Consider the following 17,348-nt stretch of genomic DNA (forward strand, 5'->3'; position numbering starts at 1 on the left):
TCTAGGAAGAAGTTAAACCAACTGACGTTAATTAGGTTGCTGCCTTTGTTCTCCTCTAGGATTTTCATAGTTTCCTGTCTTACATTTAGATCTTCCATTATTTTTTTAATTTATTTTTATATATGGTGTAAGAAAACGGTCCAGTTTCATTCTTCAGCATAATGCCATCCAGTTTTCCCAACACTATTTGTTGAAGAGACTGTCTTTTCTCATTGGATATTCTTGCCTGTTTCGTCAAAGCTGACTTTACCATATAGTTGTGGGTCAAGTTTTGGGTTTTCAATTCTGTTTCATTGATCAATGTATCTGTTTTTGTGCCAGTACCACACTATCTTGATGACTACAGTTTTGTAATATACCTTACAATCCGAAATCATGATGCCTCTAGTTTTTTGTTTTTGTTTTTGTTTTTCAGGACTGCTTTGGTTATTCAGGGACTTTTGTACTTTTATACAAATTTTAGGATTGTTTGTTCTAGCTCTGTGAGAAATGCTAGTGTTATTTTGATAGGGATTACATTAAATGTGTGTATTATTTGGGTAGTATAGATATTTTAGCAACATTCAATCTTCGAATCCAAGACCATGTAATGCTTTTCTATTTCTTTGTGTTGTTTTCAATTTCTTTCATAAGTGTTCTATAGTTTTCAGAGTACAGATCTTTTACCCCTTAGTTAGATTTATTCCTAGTTATCTTACTGTTTCTGGTGCAATTACAAAAGGGATTGAGTCCTTGAATTCTTTTTTTTTTTTTCAAAATATGAAATTTATTGTCAAATTGGTTTCCATACAACACCCAGTGCTCATCCCAAAAGGTGCCCTCCTCAATACCTATCACCCACCCTCCTCTCCCTCCCACCCCCATCAACGCTCAGTTTGTTCTCAGTTGTTTTTTTTTTTTAATTTTTTTTTCAACGTTTATTTATTTTTGGGACAGAGAGAGACAGAGCATGAACGGGGGAGGGGCAGAGAGAGAGGGAGACACAGAATCGGAAACAGGCTCCAGGCTCTGAGCCATTAGCCCAGAGCCCGATGCGGGGCTCGAACTCACGGACCACGAGATCGTGACCTGGCTGAAGTCGGACGCTTAACCGACTGCGCCACCCAGGTGCCCCTGTTCTCAGTTTTTAAGAGTCTCTTATGCTTTGGCTCTCTCCCACTCTAACCTCTTTTTTTTTCCTTCCCCTCCCCCATGGGTTTCTCTTAAGTTTCTCAGAATCCACATAAGAGTGAAAACATATGGTATCTGTCCTTCTCTGTATGGCTTATTTCACTTAGCATCACACTCTCCAGTTCCATCCACGTTGCTACAAAGGGCCATATTTTGTTCTTTCCCATTGCCCTGTAGTATTCCATTGTGTATATAAACCACAATTTCTTTATCCATTCATCAGTTGATGGACATGTAGGCTCTCCATAATTTGGCTATTGTTGAGAGTGCTGCTATAAACATTGGGGTACAAGTGCCCCTATGCATCAGTACTCCTGTATCCCTTGGGTAAATTCCTAGCAGTGCTATTGCTGGGTCATAGGGTAGGTCTATATTTAATTTTCTGAGGAACCTCCACACTGTTTTCCAGAGTGGCTGCACCAATTTGCATTCCCACCAACAGTGCAAGAGGGTTCCCGTTTCTCCATATCCTCTCCAGCATCTCTAGTCTCCTGATTGGTTAATTTGGGGACTCTGACTGGCATGAGGTGATATCTGAGTGTGGTTTTGATTTGTATTTCCCTGATAAGGAGTGACGTTGAGCATCGTTTCATGTGCCTGTTGGCCATCTGGATGTCTTCTTTAGAGAAGTGTCTATTCATGTTTTCTGCCCATTTCTTCACTGGATTGTTTGTTTTTCGGGTGTGGAGTTTGGTGAGCTCTTTATAGATTTTGGATACTAGCCCTTTGTCCGATATGTCATTTGCAAATATCTTTTCCCATTCCCTTGGTTGCCTTTAATTTTGTTGGTTGTTTCCTTTGCTGTGCAGAAGCTTTTTATCTTCATAAGGTCCCAGTAGTTCGTTTTTGCTTTTAATTCCCTTGCCTTTGGGGATGTGTAGAGTAAGAAATTGCTATGGCTGAGGTCAGAGAGGTCTTTTCCTGCTTTCTCCTCTAGGGTTTTGATGGTTTCCTGTCTCACATTCAGGTCCTTGATCCATTTTGAGTTAATTTTTGTGAATGGTGTGAGAAAGTGGTCTAGTTTCATTCTTCTGCATGTTGCTGTCCACTTCTCCCAGCACCATATCATAAAGAGACTGCCTTTTTTCCATTGGATGTTCTTTCCTGCTTTGTCAAAGATGAGTTGGCCATACGTTTGTGGGTCTAGTTCTGGGGTTTCTCTTCTATACCATTGGTCTATGTGTCTGTTTTTGTGCCAATACCATGCTGTCTTGATGATGACAGCTTTGTAGTAGAGGCTAAAGTCTGGGATTGTGATGCCTCCTGCTTTGGTCTTCTTCAAAATTACTTTGGCTATTCGGGGCCTTTTGTGGTTCCATATGAATTTTAGGATTCCTTGTTCTAGTTTCGAGAAGAATGCTGGTGCAATTTTGATTGGGATTGCATTGAATGTGTAGATAGCTTTGGGTAGTATTGACATTTTCACAATATTCATTCTTCCAATCCATGAGCATGGAATATTTTTCCATTTCTTTAGATCTTCTTCAATTTCCTTCATAAGCTTTCTATAGTTTTCAGCATACAGATCTTTTACATCTTTGGTTAGATTTATCCCTAGGTATTTTTTGATTCTTGGTGCAATTGTCAATGGGATCAGTTTCTTTGTTTGTCTTTCTCTTGCTTCATTATTAGTGTATAAGAATGCAACGGATTTCTGTACATTGATTTTGTATCCTGCAACTTTGCTGAATTCATGTATCAGTCTAGCAGACTTTTGGTGGAGTCTGTCGGGTTTTCCATGTATAATATGTCATCTGCAAAAAGTGAAAGCTTGACTTCATCTTTGCCAATTTTGATGCCTTTGATTTCCTTTTGTTGTCTGATTGCTGATGCTAGAACTTCCAACACTATGTTAAACAACAGCGGTGAGAGTGGACATCCCTGTCGTGTTCCTGATCTCAGGGAAAAAGCTCTCAGTTTTACCCCATTGAGGATGATGTTAGCTGTGGGGTTTTCATAAATGGCTTTTATGATGTTTAAGTATGTTCATTCTATCCCGAGTTTCTCGAGGGTTTTTATTAGGAAAGGGTGCTGAATTTTGTCAAATGTCTTTTCTGCATCGATTGACAGGATCATATGTTTTTATCTTTTCTGTTATTAATGTGATGTATCACGTTGATTGATTTTCGAATGTTGAACCAGTCCTGCATCTCAGGAATGAATCCCACTTGATCATGGTGAATAATTCTTTGTATATGCTGTTGAATTCGATTTGCTAGTATCTTATTGAGAACTTCTGCATCCATATTCATCAGGGATATTGGCCTATAGTTCTCTTTTGTTACTGGGTCTCTGTCTGGTTTAGGAATCAAAGTAATTCTGGCTTCATAGAATGAATCTGGAAGTTTTCCTTCCCTTTCTATTTTTTGGAATAGCTTTAGAAGGATAGGTATTATCTCTGCTTTAGACATCTGGTGGAACTCCCCTGGGAAGACATCTGGTCCTGGAATCTTATTTGTTGGGAGATTTTTGATAACTGATTCAATTTCTTTGATGGTTATGGGTCTTTTCAAACTTTCTATTTCCTCTAGATTGAGTTTTGGAAGTGTGTGAGTGTTTAGGAATTTGTCCATTTCTTCCAGGTTGTCCAGTTTGTTGGCATATAATTTTTCATAGTATTCCCTGATAATTGTTTGTATCTCTGAGGGATTGGTTGTAATCATTCCATTTTCATTCATGATTTTATCTATTTAGGTCATCTCCCTTTTCTTTTTGAGAAGCCTGGCTAGAGGTTTATCAATTTTGTTTATTTTTTCAAAAAACCAACTCTTGGTTTCGTTGATCTGCTCTACAGTTTTTTTTTAGATTCTATATTGTTTATTTCTGCTCTGATCTTTCTTATTTCTCCTCTTCTTCTGGGTTTAGGCTGTCTTTGCTGTTCTGCTTCTATTTCCTTTAGGTGTGCTGTTAGATTTTGTACTTGGGATTTTTCTTGTTTCTTGAGATAGGCCTGGATTGCAGTGTATTTTCCTCTCAGGACTGCCTTCGCTGCGTCCCAAAGCGTTTGGATTGTTGTATTTTCATTTTCGTTTGTTTCCATATATTTTCTTAATTTCTTCTCTAATTGCCTGGTTGACCCACTCATTCTTTAGTAGGGTGTTCTTTAACCTCCATGCTTTTGGAGGTTTTCCAGACTTTTTCCTGTGGTTGATTTCAAGCTTCATAGCATTGTGGTCTGAAAGTATGCATGGTATGATTTCAATTCTTGTATATTTATGAAAGGCTGTTTTGTGACCCAGTATGTGATCTATCTTGGAGAATGTTCCATGTGCACTCGAGAAGAAAGTATATTCTGGTGCTTTGGGATGCAGAGTTCTAAATATATCTGTCAAGTCTATCTGATCCAATGTATCCTTCAGGGCCCTTGTTTCTTTATTGACCATGTGTCTAGATGATCTATCCATTTCTGTAAATGGAGTGTTAAAGTCCCCTGCAATTACCACATTCTTATCAATAAGGTTGCTTCTGTTTATGAGTACTTGTTTTATATATTGGGGGCTTCTGTATTCGGTGCATAGACATTTATAATCGTTCGCTCTTCCTGATGGACAGACCCTGTAATTATTCTATAATGCCCTCTTCATCTCTTGTTACAGCCTTTAATTTAAAGTCTAGTTTGTCTGATATAAGTATGGCTACTCCAGCTTTCTTTTGACTTCCAGTAGCATGATAAATAGTTCTCCATCCCCTCACTCTCAATCTGAAGGTGTCCTCAGGTCTAAAATGAGTCTCTTGTAGACAGCAAATAGATGGGTCTTGTTTTTTTTTTATCCTTTCTGATACCCTATGTCTCTTGGTTGGTGCATTGAGTCCATTTACATTCAGTGTTATCATAGAAAGATAAGGGTTTAGAGTCATTGTGATGTCCGTAGGTTTCATGCTTGTAGCGATGTCTCTGGTACTTTGTCTCACAGGATCCCCCTTAGGATCTCTCATAGGGCTGGTTTAGTGGTGACGAATTCCTTCATTTTTTGCTTGTGTGGGAAGACCTTTATCTCTCCTTCTATTCTAAATGAGACTTGCTGGATAAAGAATTCTTGGCTGCATATTTTTTCTGTTCATCACATTGAAGATCTCCTGCCATTCCTTTCTGGCCTGCCAAGTTTCATTAGAGAGAGCCGTCACGAGTCTTATCGGTCTCCCTTTATATGTTAGGGCACATTTATCCCTCGCTGCTTTCAGAATTGTCTCTTTATCCTTGTATTTTGCCAGTGTCACTATGATATGTCGTGCAGAAGATCGATTCAAGTTACGTCTGAAGGGAGTCCTCTGTGCCTCTTGCTTTTCTATGCCTTTTTCCTTCCCCAGGTCAGGGAAGTTCTCAGCTCTTATTTCTTCAAGTACACCTTCAGCACCTTTCCCTCTCTCTTCCTCGTCTGGAATACCAATTATTTCTCTTTAGTGCATCACTTAGTTCTCTAATTTTCCCCTCATACTCCTGGATTTTTTTATCTCTCTTTTTCTCAGCTTCCTCTTTTTCCATAATTTTATCTTCTAGTTCACCTATTCTCTCCTCTGCCTCTTCAATCTGAGCCGTGGTTGTTTCCATTTTATTTTGCAGCTCATTGATAGCATTTTTTAGCTCCTCCTGACTGTTCCTTAGTCCCTTGATCTCTGTAGCAATAGATTCTCTGCTGTCCTCTATACTGTTTTCAAGCCCAGTGATTAATTTTATGACTATTATTCTAAATTCACTTTCTGTTATACTGTTTAAATCATTTTTGATCAGTTCATTAGCTGTTGTTATTTCTGCAGATTCTTTTGTGGGGATTTCTTCCATTTGGTCATTTTGAATAGTCCCTGGAGTGGTGTGGACTTGCACGGCACTTTCCCTGTGCTGTCTTGAATAACTTGCGTTGGTGGGCGGGCTGTAGTCAGACCTGATGTCTGCCCCCAACCCACCGCTGGGGCCACAGTCAGACTGGTGTGTACCCTCTCTTCCCCTGTCCTAGGGGCAGGATTCACTGTGGGGTGGGGTGGCCCATCTGGGCTACTTGCACACTGCCAGGCTTGTGGTGCTGGGGATCTGGCGTATTAGCTGGGGTGGATAGGCAAGGTGCAAGGGGGCGGGAGAGGCAGGCCTAAATCGCTTCTCCTTCAGTGATCTGCTTCAGGAGGGGCTCTGTGGCAGCTGGAGGGAGTCAGACCCGCCAGATGGATGGATCCACAGAAGCACAGTGTTGGGTGTTTGTGTGGTGCAAGCAAGTTTCCTGGCAGGAACTGGTTCCCTTTGGGATTTTGGCTGGGGGATGGGTGAGGGAGATGGCGCTGGCAAGCGCCTTTGTTCCCCGCTAAACTGAGCTCTGTTGTCCCTGGATCAGCAACTCTCCCTCCCGTTGTCCTCCAGCCTTCCCGCTCTCCGAGCAGAGCTGTTGACTTATAACCTTCCAGCTGTTAAGTCCTGCTCTCTGTCTGAACTTACTCCATCCAGCCCCTCTGTTTTTGCCAGCCAGACTCGGGGTCTTTGCTTGGCCAGCGAGCCGCCCCTCCACCCCGGCTCCCTTGAGCCAGTCCCTGTAGCACACTCTGCCTCGCCGCCCTTCCTACCCTCTTCCATGTGCCTCTCATCTGTGCTTGGCTCTGGAGGCTCCATTCTGCTAGTCTGCTGGCCGTTTTGGGGTTATTTAGGCAGGTGTAGGTGGAATGTAAGTGACCAGCAGGACGCGGTAAGCCCAGCATGCTCCTACGCCGCCATCTTTTCTCCCTTGATTTCTTTTATTGCTGCTTTGTTATTGGTGTATAGAAATGCAACAGATTTCAGCACGTTGATTTTATATCCTGCAACTTTGTTGAATACGTGTATTGGTTCTAGTGATTTTCGGTGTAATATTTAAGGTTTTCTACATAGATTATCATGTCATTTGCAAATAGTAAAAGTCTGAATTCTTTCTTGCCGATTTGTATGCCCTTTATTTCTTTTGGTTCTCTGATTACTGAGACTAGTACTATGTTAAATAGTAATGATAAAAGTGGACATCCTTGTCTTTCTCCTTACTACAGGGAAAGATCTCTCAGTTTCTTCATTTATCAAGAATGAATGCTGTATTTTGTCAAATGCTTTCTGCATCTATTCACTGAATCATACAGTTTTTATCCTTTCTTTTATTAACGTGGTGTCTCATGTTGACTGATTTGTGAATATTGAACCAGCCCTGCAGCCCAGGAGTAAATCTCACTTACTCATGGTGAATATTTTTTTGATGTATTGCTGAATTCGCTCTGCTAGTATCTTGCTGAGAATTTTGCATCCATGTTCATTAGGATTACTGGCCTGTAATTCTCTTTTTTAGTGAGGTCTCTGGTTTTGAAATCAAGGTAATGATGGCTTCATAGAAGGGTTTTGAAACTTTTTCTTCTATTTCTATTTTTTGGAAGAGTTTGAGAAGAACAGGTATTAACTCTTCTTTAAATGTCTAGTAGATGGGGCGCCTGGGTGGCGCAGTCGGTTAAGCGTCCGACTTCAGCCAGGTCACGATCTCGTGGCCTGTGAGTTCGAGCCCCGCGTCAGGCTCTGCGCTGATGGCTCAGAGCCTGGAGCCTGTTTCTGATTCTGTGTCTCCCTCTCTCTCTGCCCCTCCCCCGTTCATGCTCTGTCTCTCTCTGTCCCCAAAATAAATAAACGTTGAAAAAAAAAATTTAAAAGTCTAGTAGAATTCCCCTGGGAAGCCATCTGACAAGAACTCTTGTTTGTTGGGAGATTTTTGATGACTGGTTCAGTGTCCTTGCTGGTTATGAGTCTGTGCAAATTTTCTACTTCTTCCTGTTTCAGTTTTGGTAGTTTGTGAGTTTCTCAAAATGTGTCCATTTCTCTCAGATTGCCCAGTTTTTTCCAGATTGTATATTTTTTTTTATAGTATTCTCTTATACTTCTTTGCTTTTCTACTTTTGGCTGCGATCTCTCCTCTTTCATTCATGATTTTATCTATCATGGTCCTTTCCCTTTTCTTTTTGATAATACTAGGACTTTATCAATTTTGTTTATTCTTTCAAAGAAGCAACGCCTAGTTTTGTTGGTCTGTTCTACCAGAATTTTTGTTTGCTGGTTTATTTATCATTTATTTCTACTCTAATCTTTATTATTTCCCTTCTTCAGCTGGCTTGTGGTTTTATTTGCTGCTACTTTTCTAGCTCCTTTTGATGTAAGGTTGGGTTGTGTATTTGTGAATTTTCTTGCTTCTCTAGATAGGCCTAAATTGCAATATAATTTCCTCATAGGACTGCCTTTGTTGCCTCTCAAAGGTTCTGGACTGTGGTGATTTCATTTTTCATTTGCTTCCTTGCTGGTAGCCCCTCATTATTTAGTAGGATGTTCTTTAACCTCCATGTATGTTATTGAGGGCTTTCCAAATTTTTTTTCTTGGGGTTAACCTCAAGTTTCATAGTGTTGTGATCCAACAACATGCATGGTATGATTTTTATCTTTTTGTAATTGTTGAGGGCTGATTTGTGACCCACTATTTGATCTATTCTGGAGAACGTTCCATGTGCATTTGAGAAGAATGTGTATTCTGATGCTTTAGGCATAAATGTTCTGAATATATCTGTTAAGTCCATATGTCCGATGTGTCATTCAAAATTATTGTTTCCTTGTTGATTTTCTGTTTAGGTAGTCTGTCTATTGCTATAAGTGGGGTGTTACAGTGCCCTACTACTATGGTACTATTATAAATGAGTTTATGTTTGTGATTAATTGATTTATATATTTGGGTTCTTTCAAGTTGATGGGTATAAATATTTACAATTGTTAGATCTTTTTGATGGGTAGACCCCTTAATTATGATATAATACATTTCTTCATCTCTTGTTATACTCTTTGTTTTAAAATCCAGTTTGTCTGGTATAAGCATGGATACCCCAGCTTTCTTTTGATGACAATTAGCAAGATAGATGATTAGCATCTGGAGATGTCTTTAGGTCTAAAATGAGTCTCTTGCAGGTATCACATGATGGGGTCTTTTTTCTTATCCATTCTGATATCCTTCACCTTTTGTTTGGAGCATTTAGTCCATTTACATTCACAGTGACTACTTAAAGATATGACTTTAGTGCCATTTTTTACCTGTAGAGTTGGTGTTTCTGGTGATGTTCTCTGCTCCTTTCTAGTCTTTGTTACTTTGGTCTTTTATTCCCCCTCCACTACAAGAGTAGTGGGGATGGTTTGTTGGTCATGACCTTAAAATTTCTTGTGGGGATGGTTTGTTGGTCACGAACTCCTTTATTTTTTATTTCTCTGGGAAACATTTTATCTGTCCTTCTATTATGAATGACATGGCTGCATATTTTTCACATCCAGTATGTTGAATATGTCCTGCCATTACCTTATGGTTTCCCAAGTTTCAGTGGACAGGTCCGCTGCTAACCTTATGTGTTAACCCTTGTAGGTTAAGGATCTTTTATTCCTAACAGATTTCAGAATTCTCTCTTTATCTTTGTATTTTGCAAGTTTCACTATAATATGTGTGATGTTGACATCATTTGGTTGATTTTGTTGGGAGTTCTCTGTGCCTCTTGGACTTGAATGGTTGTTTCCTTCCCCAGATTAGGAAACTCTTGGCTGCAATTTGCTCAAATTGCCTACCTTCTTTTTCCACTTTTCTTCTGGAACTCTTAAGACATTTATATTATTTCACTTTATGAATTGCTGAGTTCTATAAGTCTGCCTTTGTGATCTAAGTTTTCTTTCCCTCTTCTTTTCAGATTCATTGTTTCTATACTTTTATCTTCTATATCACCTATTTTCTCTTCTCCCTCAACCTATTATGACTAAATCCAGTCAGTTTTCCATCTCAATTATAGTCGTTTTTATTTCAACCTGAATAGATTTTAGATCTTTGATCTCTGCAGCAATGGTTTCTCTGGTGCCTTCTATGCTTTTATCTAACCTACTTAGTACTTTTATGACTACTGTTCAAAATTTCTGTTTAGAAATATTGTTTATTTTTGTTTTGAGCAAGTCCTTGGCTATGATTTCTTTTTGATATTTCTTTGGGGAAGAATTTTTCCATCTTGTCATTTTGGCCAAGTTTCTGTCTTTTGCATATTTGAAAGCTATTTCTGTATCCTGAACCTGAGGGCAATACTATCTTTAAAAAGGTCATTCCCTGTCCAGGACCTGGAACTTCATGAAGTGCTTCTGGTATATGCTGTGTGCACTGTGCTGTTGTTTTTTAGTTGCTCTTTCCCACTGCTCAGTCCTTGCTAAGCTCCTTCTGGCTTGCAGTGAGGAGGATTTGGACCTGGAAGTAGATATGCTTTTATTTCTTTGTTAAAATAAGCCTCAAAAAAAAAAAGAAAAGAAGAAAAGGGGGGGTATACCTTCTTTAAAAAATAAGAAAGGAAATGAATGAGAAAAAAACAAACAGACAATCAAACACTAAAAGCTTTATTCCAAACAGAGAGAAAGAAAAAGAAGACAAAAGAAAGGGGAAAAAAAGGAGAGAAAAAGAAGCCTGATTCAAAAACAAGAAGAGAGAAAAGAAAATGAAAAAAATGAACAAACAAAAAACTATAAACCTGAGAGCAAAGGAAAAAAAAAGAAGATTAAAAAGGAAAAAAAAAATCTGGTCTTATTTCCACTAGATTTTCAAGTGAAGCTTTAAAGCAATCTATTTTCAATACACCTGGTGCATGAAGGGTGCTGCCTGTTCTTGCCTTCTGAAATAAAGGCTCACTGCACTGGCTCAGAGTCAATTTTGACCTGGTATATAAGCAATTGACAGTCACTGGGGATGGGGTTTGATGTAAGTGGGTTCTGTCTCCCATGGGGCTCAGGTGTTGCTCTCTGAAGTCCAACCCTATTGTTGAGGGGGAAAATGGAGTCATCCCACACTCTCATCCCAAGACAGGGGATCTCACATCCCTGTTTTTCAGGAAGCCCTCACAGAATAGTGAGAGGTGTCAATGTTCCCTGCACCACAGCTCTCTTGCCTTTTATCTTTAGGATGAATCTGGGATACAAAACACAAAACCTTAAAGGACTCAGCACTACACAGACTCTCCCCCTTCCTCTGGATTAGAGCCTCTCCATGCTATCTCTGGGGACAAACAGTCCCAAGCCTATGCAGTGTGTGGAATCTATGGTGTAGCACCATGAAAATCAGCAACCAAGTTATCTGCCCTCTGTATATGCCTCTGTCCCTTGCTGATGAAAGGCCTATTGGTGGTGTCTGTAGGGATTTTTGCCCTTGGAGAGATAATATACCTTCTTCTAAATGTACTCCAAGAGGAAAGTTTTCTCTTAGTGCGACCCAGAAAGAGCCTACATCATCTTATGAACTCCAGGTCCGGTGTCCTCCTTTTTCCCAGGAGCACCTGTCTCAGCTCCACTCCAGAGAAAGTTGTACATTTCTAAAACCCTAGTTTGAGCTCCACATTCTGTTAGAAAAAAACCTTGATCTCAGTACCTCTAGCTCCCCAATCCATGCTCTGAACTGTTTTTTTTCTTTTCTTGTGCATGCCCAACACTACATTCTCTCCTAAACAAAATAGACTTTGATAAAGGACTAAATATTCAGAGGGGAAGATGGCTGCGTACAAGGATGCTGGGCTCACCTCGTCCTGCTGATTGCTTAGATTCCACCCACATCTGACTAAATAACCCAGAAAAACACCCAGCAGAATGGACTCTCTGGAGCCAAGCATAGACAAGAGGCCCACAGAAGAGGGTAGGAAGGGCTGAGAGGCAGTGCCTGCTACACGGACTGGTGGGAGGGAGCCAGAGGGGAGGAGGGGTAGTCCACGAAGTCTGGCTAACAAAGGCAGAAGGATCAGACTCCGTAAGTTCTTACAGCCAGGGGACTTAACATCTGGAATGTTTTAAGTCAACAGGTCTGCTCTTGGAGAGCAGGGAAGGTGAAAGGACACCGGGAAAGAGAGTTGTTGAGACCCAGAAGACAGAGCTCAGCTCGGCAGGGGAACAAAGCAAGCACCATCTCCCTCTCTCATCCCACAGCCAATATTCCAAAGGGAACAAGTTCCCATCAACGAACTTGCTTACACCTGTGGATCCATCCCTCTGATGGATCTGCCTCCTTCCTGATAATGCAGGGACCCTCCTGCAAGGGACCACCCACAGCAAAGCAAGCTGAGCCTGCCCCTTGTGCACCTGTGCACCTTGAAAATCCACCCCAGCTAAAATGCCACATCCCATCAAAAAAGCACCACAAGCCTGGCAGTGTTCAAGTAGCCTGGACAGGGGCCACACAACTCCACAGTGAGTCCTGCCCCTGGGAGAGGGGAAGATAAGGTAAACACCAGTCTGACTGTGGCCCCAGTGGTGGGCTGGGGACAGACATCAGATCTGACTGTGGCCCAGCCCACCAACACAAGTTACTCCAGAAAGTGGAGTAGTTTGCAGTTTGGCACCACTGCAGTTTGGGAAAGTGCCCTGCAGCTTGGCGCCACTGCAAGCACTACACAAAATGATGAAACGGAAGAATTATCTTCAAAAGAAACTCCAGGAAGTAGCAACAGCTAACGAATTTATCAAAAATGATTTAAGCAATATAATGTAAAAAGAATTTAGAATAATAGTCATAAAATTAATCGCTGGGCTTGAAAAAAGCATAGAGGACAGCAGAGAATCTATTGCTACAGAGATCCAGAAACAAAGAAATAGTCATGAGGAGTTACAAATGCTATAAATGAGGTGTAAAATAAAATGGAGGCCATCACAGCTCGGATTGAAGAGGCAGAGAATAGGTGAATTAGAAGGTAAAATTATGGAAAAAGAGGAAGCTGAGAAAAAGAGAGATAAAAAAAATCCAGTAGTATGAGGGAAGAATTACAGAACTAAGTGACACAATCAAATGGAATGATATCCTTATCATAGTAATTCCAGAAGAATAAGAAGAAGAGAGAGAAAGGGGCTGAAGGTGTACTTGAACAAATCATAGCTGAGAACTTCCCTGATCTGGGGAAGTAAAAAGGCAGTGAAATCCAAGAGGAACAGAGAACTCCCTTCAGACTTAACTTGAATTGATCTTCTGCATGACATATCATAGTGAAACTGGCAAAATAGAAGGATAAAGAGAAAATTCTGAAGCAGCTAGGGATAAACATGATCTAACTTATAAAAGGAGACCCATAAGACTTGTGGCAGACCTATCTACTAAAACTTGGCAGGACAGAAAGGAATGGCAGGAAATCTTCAATGTGATGAACAGAAAAAATATGCAGTCAAGAATCCTTCATCTACCAAGTCTGTCATCCAGAATAGAAGAAGAGAAAAAGGACTTCTCAAACAAACAAAAACTGAAGGAATTCATCACCACTAAACCGGCTCTACAAGAGATCCTAAGGGGATTCCATGAGTGAAATGTTGCAAGGACCACAAAGTACCAGAGAAAATACTACAAGCATGAAGCCTACAGAAATCACAATGACTCTAAACCCATATCTTTCTATAATAACACCAAATATAAATGCACTAAATGCTCCAACCAAAAGACATAGGTATCAGAATGGAAAAAACAAAAAAAAAAACAAAAAAAAAACAAAAAAACAAGACCCATCTATTTGCTGTCTACAAGAGACTCATTTTAGACCTGAGGACACCTTCAGATTGAGAGTGAGGGGATGGAGAACTACCTATCATGCTACTGGAAGTCAAAAGAAAGCTGGAGTAGCCATACTTATATCAGACAAACTAGACTTTAAATTAAAAGCTGTAACAAGAGATGAAGAAGGGGATTATATAGTAATTACAGGCTCTATCCATCAGGAAGAGCAAACAATTATAAATGTCTATGTGCCAAATACAGGAGCCCCCAAATACATAAAACAATTAATCACAAACAAACCTTATTTATAAGAATGTGGTAATTGCAGGGGACTTTAATACTCCACTTACAACAATGGATAGATCATCTAGACACAGGATCAATAAAGAAACGAGCCCATGAATGATAAATTATATTAGATGGACTTGACAGATATATTTAGAACTCTGCATGCCAAAACAACAGAATGCACTTTCTTCTCCAGTACACATGAAACATTCTCCAAGATAGATCACATACTGGGTCACAAAAAAAGCCCTTCATAAGTATACAAGAATTGAGATCATACCATGCAAACTTTCAGAACACAATGCTATGAAGCTTGAAATCAACCACAGAAAAAAGTCTGGAAAACCTCCAAAAGCATGGGGGTTAAAGGACACCCTATGAAAGAATGAAAGGGACAACCAGGCAATTAGAGAAGGAATTAAATATTTACGTAAATGAATGAAAATGAAAATACAACAATTTAAATGCTTTGGGATGCAGCAAAGGCAGTCCTGAGAGGAAAATACATTGCAATCCAGGCCTGTCTCCATAAACAAGAAAAATCCCAGATACAAAATCTAACAGCACACCTAAAGGAATACAAGCAGAAAAGCAAAGATACCTCAAACCCAGCAGAAGAGAAATAATAAAGATCAGAGCAGAAATAAACAATATAGAATTTTTTAAAAAACTGTAAAGCAGATCAATGAAACCAAGAGTTGCCTTTTGAAAAAATAAACAAAATTGATAAACCTCTAGCCAGGCTCCTCAAAAAGAAAAGGGAGAGGACCCAAATAGATAAAATCATGAATGAAAATGGAATGATCACAACCAATCCCTCAGAAATACAAGCAATTATCATGGAATACTATGAAAAATTATACGCCAACAAACTGGACAACCTGGAAGAAATGGACCAATTCCTAAGCATGCACACATTTCCTAAAGTCAAACAGGAAGAAATAGAAAACACGAACAGACCCATAACCAGCGAAGAAATTGAATCAGTTATCAAGAATATCCCAATAAATAAGAGTCCAGGACCAGATGGCTTCCCTGCGGAATTCTACCAAACATTTAAAGCAGAAATAATACCTATCCTTCTCAAGCTGTTCCAAAACATAGAAAAGGAAGGAAAACTTGCAGACCTATTCTATGAGGCCAGCATTACTTTGATTCCTAAACCAGACAGAGACCCAACAATAAAAGAGAACTACAGGCCAATATCCCTGATGAATATGGATGCAAAAAATTCTCCATAAGATACTAGAAAATTGAATTCAACAGCATATAAAAAGAATTATTCACCATGATCAAGTGGGATTCATTCCTGGGATGCAGAGCTGGTTCAACATTCACAAATCAATCAATATGATATATCACATTAATAAAAGAAAAGATGAGAACCAAATGATCCTGTCAATCGATGCAGAAAAGGCGTTTGACAAAATTCAGCATCCTGTCTTAATAAAAACCCTCAAGAAAATGGAATGATTTTCCATTTTCCAATGGAATAGAAGTAACTTCCAATGGGATAGAAGTAACATACTTAAACATCATAAAACCATTTATGAAAAGCCCACATCCAATATCATCCTCCATGGGGAAAAACTGAGAGCTTTCTCCCTGAGATCAGAAACATGACAGGGATGTCCACTCTCACCAGTGTTGTTTAACATAGTGTTGGAAGTGCTAGCATCAGCAATCAGGCACCAAAATTGGCAAAGATGAAGTTAAGCTTTCACTTTTTGCAGATGACATGATATTATACATGGAAAATCTGATAGACTCCACCAAAAGTCTGCTAGAACTGATACATGAATTCAGCAAAGTCACAGGATATAAAATCAATATACAGAAATCAGTTGCATTCTTATACACTAATAATGAAGCAAGAGAAAGACAAATGAAGAAACTGATCCCATTCACAATTGCACCAAGAAGCATAAAATACCTAGGAATAAACCTAACCAAAGATGTAAAAGATCTGTATGCTGAAAACTATACATAGCTTATGAAGGAAATTAAAGAAGATATAAAGAAATGGAAAAACATTCCATGCTCATGCATTGGAAGAATAAATATTGTGAAAATGTCAATAACACCCAAAGCTATCTACACATTCAATGCAATCCCAATCAAAATTCCACCAGCATTCTTCTCAAAGCCAGAACAAGCAATCCTAAAATTCGTATGGAACCACAAAAGGCCCCGAATAGCCAAAGTAATTTTGAAGAAGACCAAAGCAGGAGGCATCACAATCCCAGACTTTAGCCTCTACTACCAAGCTGTAATCATCAAGACAGCATGTTGTTGGCACAAAAAGAGACACATAGACCAATGGTATAGAATAGAAACCCCAGAACTAGACCCACACAAGTATGGCCAACTAATCTTTGACAAAGCAGGAAAAATATACAATGGAAAAAAGACAGTCTCTTTAACAAATGGTGCTGGGAGAAATGGACAGCAACATGCAGAAGAATGAAACTAGACCACTTTCTTACATCATTCACAAAAACAAACTCAAAATGGATAAAGGACCTGAACGTGAGACAGGAAACTATCAAAACCCTAGAGGAGAAAGCAGGAAAAAACCTCTCTGATCTTAGCTGCAGCAATTTCTTACTTGACACATCCCCAAAGGGAATTAAAAGCAAAAAGGAACTATTGGGACCTCGTGAAGATAAAAAGCTTCTGAATTGCAGAGGAAACAATCAACAAAACTAAAAGACAACCAAAGGGATGGAAAAAGATATTTGCAAATGACATATCGGACAAAGGGCTAGTATCCAAAATCTATAAAGAGTTCACCAAACTCCACACCCAAAAACCAAATAATCCAGTGAAGAAATTGGCAGAAAACATGGATACTTCTCTAAAGAAGACATCCGCATGGCCAACAGGCACATGAAAAGATGCTCAACGTCACTCCTCATCATGGAAATACAAATCAAAACTACACTGAGATACTACCTCGCACCAGAGTGGCTAAAATGAACAAATCAAGAGACTATAGATGCTGGAGAGGATGTGGAGAAACTGGAACTCTCTTGCACTATTGGTGGGAATGCAAATTGGTGCAGTCACTCTGGAAAACAGTGTGGAGGTTCCTCAAAAAATATATTAAAAATATATTTTATTTATTTTATATATTTATTTCTAAATAATATATATATATATATTTTTATACACAATGGAATACTACATGGCAATGAGAAAGAATGAAATATGGCCTTTTGTAGCAAGGTGGATGGAACTGGAGAGTGTTATGCTAAGTGAAATAAGTCATACAGGTAAAGACAGATACCATGTGTTTTCACTCTTATGTGGATCCTGAGATACTTAACAGAAGTCCATGGAGGAGGGGAAGAAAAAAAATAGAGGTTAGAGAGGGAGAGAGCCAAAGCA

This window comes from Lynx canadensis, chromosome A1, assembly GCF_007474595.2.
Source record: "Lynx canadensis isolate LIC74 chromosome A1, mLynCan4.pri.v2, whole genome shotgun sequence".
Taxonomy (NCBI): Eukaryota; Metazoa; Chordata; class Mammalia; order Carnivora; family Felidae; genus Lynx; species Lynx canadensis.